Raw genomic sequence first — 6,947 nt, 5'->3', positions numbered from 1 at the left:
AAGCCTGAAAATGAATGGGAACACCTGGGTTTGGGCCTCAGCCCAGCAGGAAGACTCTGGCTTAGGCCAGGTGAGCCCCAAGGGCACTAGGCTCAAGCTCAGTCAGCCTCACTCACACCTGCCACCTCATACCTGCTTATCCTGGTAGTGGGAAGGGTCCCCCATCTACCAGTGGCTAGAGAGGGGGTGTCTTCCCTGGAGAAGTGATCTCAGGCCCCCTGCCCACAGCATCTTTGGGACACATGCTGCTCCTGGAGGTGTGAGTTTGTGGAGGGTGGAAGTGAGGGCCTGGGTCTGACTTCAGCGTGAGCAGGTACTTTTTTCAATTCTGGGGCTTACCCTGTGGTGTTGCCCTGAGTGTCTTTTGAGGTGGAAATAGTTCTCAAGTTTGCACTGAGCTTCCCAGTTGAGCTTCCCATGGTTTCCACCTCCCCTAGGCCTGACTCCACCTCCGGCCTTGTTTCCTCCCCAGTGGCAGGGAGCCAGCACTGGGGAAAGCAAGCCTATGACTGTGGGCACTGAGGAGCCAGCCCCTCATGTCTGCTCACCCCGTCCTGCCCTTGGGCTGAGGGCCAGGGCTTGTAAACAAGGGAGTAAAAAAAGGGGGAGATGGGCGAGGGTCAGCCAGGGACAGGGGGTGCTAAGAGTGTTCTGAGTCCTGGTGGTGCAGCAGCTGGAGATCTGGGGAGGCTGGGCAGGGTGCCTGAGCCCCTGCTCTGCTTGGAGATCCCCCCTGGTGTCTCCTGATCGCAGGCCAGGCAGGGCCTTGAACCGCATGGCCTCAGGCAGAGAAGCCCAAGAGGGAGCACCCCTCCACCCCTCCCTACCCCCCCCCCACTGTCCCTGGGGGTGGGAAGATGCAGCCCACAAGGTGCAGCAGACCTCCCCAGTCTCCCTGCTGCCCCCACCTCAGCCATGGATTTCAGTCCATCTGCCAGTTCTGCTCTCTACTGTCTCTGGTAAATCCTCTCACACCCCCGCACCTCTGACCTGTACCCCAGTTCTTGTATGCATAAAGAAAGCAAGCTAAAAAAATCAAGGAGGAGACATATAACTCAGGAAGCATTTTATTATGAATCTGAGGTTTTGGTTTGAGCTGCCGGAGCACATGGGATGCAGTTACATGTGACCGGTCCCTCAGATAGGGATGAACAAGTTGGTCTCCCCCATGTCTTGCAATTCTCCCCTAATTTGACAGGTTTGTCTTCTCCCATTCCAAGGAGTTGAGAAAAGCACCTTGGAGCTCGCCCATCTGGCCCCAATCCCTTCCCCCTCCCCTTTGCAGACCCTCCCTCATCTTCCCCTTTTTTCCCCTTTGCATAAAGACCCCTGCCCTCTGCCCCAGAGCAGGAGGGTGGTCTGTCAGAGTCTGTCAGAGTCTGCTGCCCTCCTCCTTTGTCCACAAATAATTCAACCACTTTCCTTTTCCCCAAACTCGATTTCCTTTTGTTGGCTGAAGGAAACTGAGGCCTAAGTTCAGTAACAATGGGGCAGGCCAGAGCCAGCAGCAGGATGCCACTTGGACTCTGCCCGCCACAACTCTGACTTCCCAAGGGCTGAGCAGTTGCCCGCCCACAGCAAGACGCTCCAGGCCACCCTGTCACCTGGGCATCCCAGGTAGTGTCTGACCCCCGTGCTCAGAGGGAGTGACCTCTCAAGGGAGTTGGGGAGTCCCAGCAGCTGTGGGGTTTTTTTCCTCTGGGGAACTTCCCAAGTCCTCCTCAGGACAGGCACAGTTCTTTTCTGTCCCCTGGATTCACCTTGGCAGAGGTGGAACCTGGGTGGAAAACCTTGGTCCCCTGCCATTTGGTGTCAGTTCCCCAGGGGTGCAGCCAAGCCCCTGGCCTGCACACATTTGGGAGGAATCAGAGTCCCTGTCAGGGAGGGGATCTGAGTCTCCCTCAATTTGGGGCTCCTTTGGTGGTGTCAGGCCTGGGGGAATGGGAATTGGGAAACATTCCATATTTTTGTTGGGTATCTGGTATTTGGAGTCCTGTTCGTTTTTTTGTGCCAGGGATTTGGGTAGAATTAGGAGAGGCACCGTGTTTGTTTCATCTGCAAGCCCCTTGGGGACAGTGTTAACTGAGTTGGGGACCTGTAGCTACCAACCCATGTCTCAGAAGCAGCTCCTCTCACTGTTTCCCTGCAGGAGCCCAGGAGCAGCTGACAGTGGGGAACAGACAGGTGCTTTTCTAACACAAAAGCCAGGCAGAAAGCACTTCTTTTCCACACTGGCTGGCTCAGGCATGAGTTCCTTTTGGCTCTCCTCTTCCACAGTATCCCCCTGACATCCAGGGTAAATAAATTGTAGAACAAAGAGGTATCAATCATCTACCTTATTGAAATTCTATAATAAAAAATGAAAATATATCATAAAATGAATGTTACCATGGACTCTATGTATGCAAGTGCTCAGCATAATGAATGCAAAAATCTTAATTATAAGTTTGAGAAAGAAAAGTCTTTTAAAATGAGAAAAGTAATGCAATTACAAAACTTTTTCAATATAAGACAACTATAGTATTGGGTGCTACAAGAAATGAATAAATATCCCCCCAAATTTGAAACATAATAGCCTGGAAGTGGAATTACAGTCATAGGTGAAATAATGTATCAATTTTGAGAATAAAGACATATTTTAGAAAGTCTCCAAAAGTTCTGCTCAATGATCTCTTTTGTCAGAGGGTGAAGTCTACAAATCTCCGAACCGCGACCTTAGAAAAGGCAAATGTGGGATCCTGAATACAGAGCATTTGACAAAGGACAATGATAAGGCGCATTCTGAGAAAGAGATGACAAGATAAAGCAGAAATACAGGCATCGAATGGAAAAAAGTACCTACATGCTGGGTGGGACGCGGGCGTCACCTCCACCCTCCGCGCACACTCACACCTCCAGGAGCAGCGTGCGTCCCGGAAGATGCCCTGGGCAGCGTGCCCGAGGTCACTTCTCCGGGAAGACACCCCCTCTCTAGCCACAGGCAGGCGGGGGACCGTGCCCACTGCCAGGAAAAGCAAATTGCCCCCCCCCAGGCACCCCAGCCGAGGCGCGCCGGGGTAACCGGCATCCCTCGTGAGGAAAAGGCCACACACTACGAAGCAGAGCTGAGAAACCTCCAGGTGCAGCCCCAAGATGCTGCCAGAAGCCCCCACCAACCCACTGGGCTGACGCCGGCACGAGCAAAAATCGACAATGCCAGAAGTGTCGGTAGGGGGCGCCAGATCCCCCGAAAGCGAAGCCCGGCTGCCGGGCCCCTGGAGCCCTCGACCCCGCCCGCTCCCTGGGCTCTCTGCATTCCCCCTCCCGTATTTTCGGCCGCTGCGCTCCCGTTGGTCCTCTTCTGCTCCTTGCTCTCGGCCGCAGCCTTTATTTTCGCAGCCCCCCAGGCGCAGGTGTGCCACGCAGGCATGCCCACCCCTTCCCCCAGGTGCCCACCCTCAGGCAGCCAAGGCTAAGCCCACACTCCCATAGGCTCCTGATTGCCACCGCCGCAGGTTTGCCCCAAAGGCGTTCGGCGCAAACCACGAAAGAAGCAGGCTTCCCTTACCCCTCCGTACGCCCCGCCATTTGCTGTCTCCGGACAGTCTCCACCTCGGTTTCTCTTGGCCACGGACCCTGCAGCCACGACCCACACAGGTGAGCGGCGCAACTGAGCACAACCCAAGGACAGGCAGCAGAAACCTGCCCCTCCCAGCCAGGGCACCCCAGAGGGCGCAATGATAAGCTCCTTTGCAGGCCCCGCCCAGGATCGCTCTAGACTGTCCCCAACAGCCTCGCTCCCTCCAGGGCAAACCACTGCTCAGGCTCCGCCGACTCCGCCATCCCATGCGGGGGCGTCCGGCTCTCTGGCCTTCTCCCGGCTGCGGTCTCAGCGCAAGCCAACCCCCACCCCTCACCCCTAGGTGTGAGCACTCTGAGGTCTGAGACCCTCAGCTCTCTGGGGGGACCCGCCCAGCCCCAGGGGTACTCACTGCGGTCCCCTCCGCACCGGGTCTCCTCAACCCGCTGCCAGGCGGCCCCTGCGCTCAGGCCCTGGGGACCAGCTCCCCGCGGGTCGCTCCGGGGCCCTCTCCGCGGTGGGCTCCCCCACAGGCCATGCCCCCCCAACCCCGCCCCTGAGGTTCCTCCGCCCTCACCCTCGCTCTCCAGCCAAAGGGCCGCGCCCACAGGTGCCGTGACGAGGCTCAGCCGCTCCGGGAGCATCCGCGGCTGCGTCCCACATATAGGGCTCCCGACCCCGGTGCCCACTCTTGGCTGCTCTGAGCGTCTTTTTGAGACTCTCCCGCCTGCTGCGGAGAACCGCCCCCCAGGCCACTGAAGGCCACCCCGGCTCTCCTCTCCCGGGGCGCAGAGGATCCCCTCGCTCCCCCGCCCAGGGCACCGCGGAGAAGGCGTCCCCCGCCCCAGCCCCCAGAGTGCTCGGGGGTCCCCGCCGTCCGTGGCGGAGGCCCTGTCGGCGCCGGCGAGCGGATGGGGCGTCGGGCTCCTGCTCCCCCGCCGCTGCGTCTGCGGCTCGGGGTCCTGGGCGGGCCCCGCCGGCAGCTCGCCCCCTCCCCTCCCGGTGTCCTGCGGCAGCTCCCGGGCCGCGTCTGCCTCCCGGGGGTCCGCGGCGCCCCCAGGCTCGTCCTCCCCCCGCGGGCAGAGCTTCGAGGGACGCTCACCCCAGACCTGCTCCGAGCCGGGCCCAAGTCCGTCCGCGGCGAGGTCTTCCGGGTCCGCGTCCCGGTCCGCGCCGGGTCCTGCGGCCGAGCAGGTCGTGGGGGCCGCTGCACGGGCTCCGGAGGGCTCCGGGCACACGGACAGAGGGTCCCCGGGTTCCCGGGGGTTCCGTGGGCCTTTCGCGTCCTCTCCGACAACGAGCTGGGCGCCTCGGGTCAGGGCGGGCAGGAGGCCCGGCCCGGGGCAGGCTCCCGGCCCCTGCGAACCCAGACTCTCCGCGCTCTCCGGGCGGGCGCGGCGCGGGCGGGCGGGGGCTGAGGGGCCGCGGATGCGGGGCTGGGGGGGCGGGGGCTGAAGGGCGGAAAGGCAGCCCCCGCCCCCACCCCCCCCAGCGCCCGGGGAGTCTGGACTCTCTCTGGGCTCTCCCCGACGTTCCCGCGGGGTCTGCTCCTGTCCCGGCCGCCGCGCGTCCGCTCTCGCTGGGGGCCGGAGCCTGCCCGGCCGCGGAGACGCCGCCTTATATGCTCCGCCCCGCGCCCGGGTGTGCGCCCTCCCCGCCCCGCGCCTCCCGTGCCTCCCGCGCCTCCCGCGCCTCCCGCGCGCAGGGCCCAGGTGCTGCCGCAGAGGCCCCGGCGCCCGAGCCCCAGCGGCTGCCTGGACGCCACAGACCCCCGCTCTGGCCCTGAGCCCCACACCGGGCGCGCCCTGGATCAGCTCGGGGCCGCCCCGCAAAGGATCGCAGCGTGTGTTTCGGGAGAGACGCTGGAAAAGCAACGGACCCTCCGGTGGCTGCAAACGCGCGGGAGACTTTCCCAGCAGCTCAGGGGCTCCCCAGGTCACTCTCGGAACCCGCCTCGCCGCCGAGTTAACCTCACACCAGCACCCCGCGTGTTCTCAGCACAGGCCTCCACTTTGCATTTAACCAAAACATTCCAGGGACCCAGCACATCGCCCCCCCAAAAAAATAAATCATCTCGGTTCCCATGTGGAATCCAATCCCAGGCCCGTTTCAGCCGTCAACATGTTATAGGGCAGCCGCGATACAAAACGGGTTGCCTGACTGTGGGTCCTCACCCGCGCGCTTAAACGGACTTATCAATGCTCTACTGCAGGCACACGCGAAAGGTTAATAAAAGGTTTATTTACAAGGGAAGGGGAAATGAGGAAATGTACAACTCAGGGAGAAAAGTGGGAGGCAAAGTTTTAAATGCGTCCTACCCGATCTGCCCATCTGGAATCCCAAATGGCGCTCTGAGAGCTGGCCGCAAGCCAGGAGCCCTGAAGCCAGGAGGCGGTTGAGAGACCCCAAGGCCCACGTGTTTGGTTTTTATACCCAACCTGGCTGCTTAACCCCACCCTCAGGTCCCAGCCACCTTCCCTTTGGTGGTGATGGGATTTGTCTTTCCCAGTGTTCTGATGGCTTTGGTCTGGAGTGGGGGTGGGGTCCACAAAGGCTGCATGGGATTAGTTCAGGACATCCATCCCCCCTAGCAGACACCTGCTCCCCTGGGTGAGAGCCTCCGCTTCCCTCTGATCAACTTTTCTCTTTGGCAACTGTTCCTGACAAGGCTCCTCCTTTTCACAACCAGGATGGGTTTAGTGTGTGCCCCTGCCGGCGCTGTGTGTGTGTGTGGGGTGTGTGTGGTGGTGCTGGGGGGGCTTTTCTTTTCTTTTCTCAAGAGTTATTTATTGTGTATACAAGCACTGGGGTGTAGACCAGAGGTGGGGGGGGGTGGGGGGTTGTAGAGGAGGCACCAGAGAGAGTGGCTGGCAGAACAGGGGGATCTACTGAAATACCCTGGTGAGGGGAGCAGTGGGGAGACAGGACAGGTCTGCTGCCCCCTTATGCTCTCCTCCTGGCCGCGGGGATCCATCTTCTGCTGCAGTGGCTGGCAAGAGCTTGATGGCGCTTTCTTTCACCCCTGCGCCCCCAGGGAGCACTTTTCTGTTTTCTGCTTTGAATTTCATGTCCGTGCAATTTTGATTGATTAACTGACTGATTGCACGGGAGGTTCGCTCTGCTTGAAGCGCCCACTGTGTCACGTCATTCATGTCATTGTCCAGGATTCGCTCCTCAGAGACCCCCTCACCCAGGATCCCTCTGTAACAGCACCCAGTAACCTCAATCTATTTACCTGACCTTTCCTGCCCAACACCTGTTAGTCCCTGACATTCCCCCCCTCCCCTTTGCTCTGCCCCTCAGCTACCTCGCTGGCTTCTTAGAGTCCCTTCTTTTTCCCAGGAATTTTACTTCTCCCCCCTCACCTGCTAAGTCCTCAGAGGATGTT

Source organism: Talpa occidentalis, unplaced genomic scaffold (genome assembly GCF_014898055.3).
Source record: "Talpa occidentalis isolate TD23 unplaced genomic scaffold, MPIMG_talOcc4v2.1 talOcc4.2, whole genome shotgun sequence".
Lineage (NCBI taxonomy): Eukaryota > Metazoa > Chordata > Mammalia > Eulipotyphla > Talpidae > Talpa > Talpa occidentalis.
Note: the sequence above shows the minus strand (reverse complement) of the source record.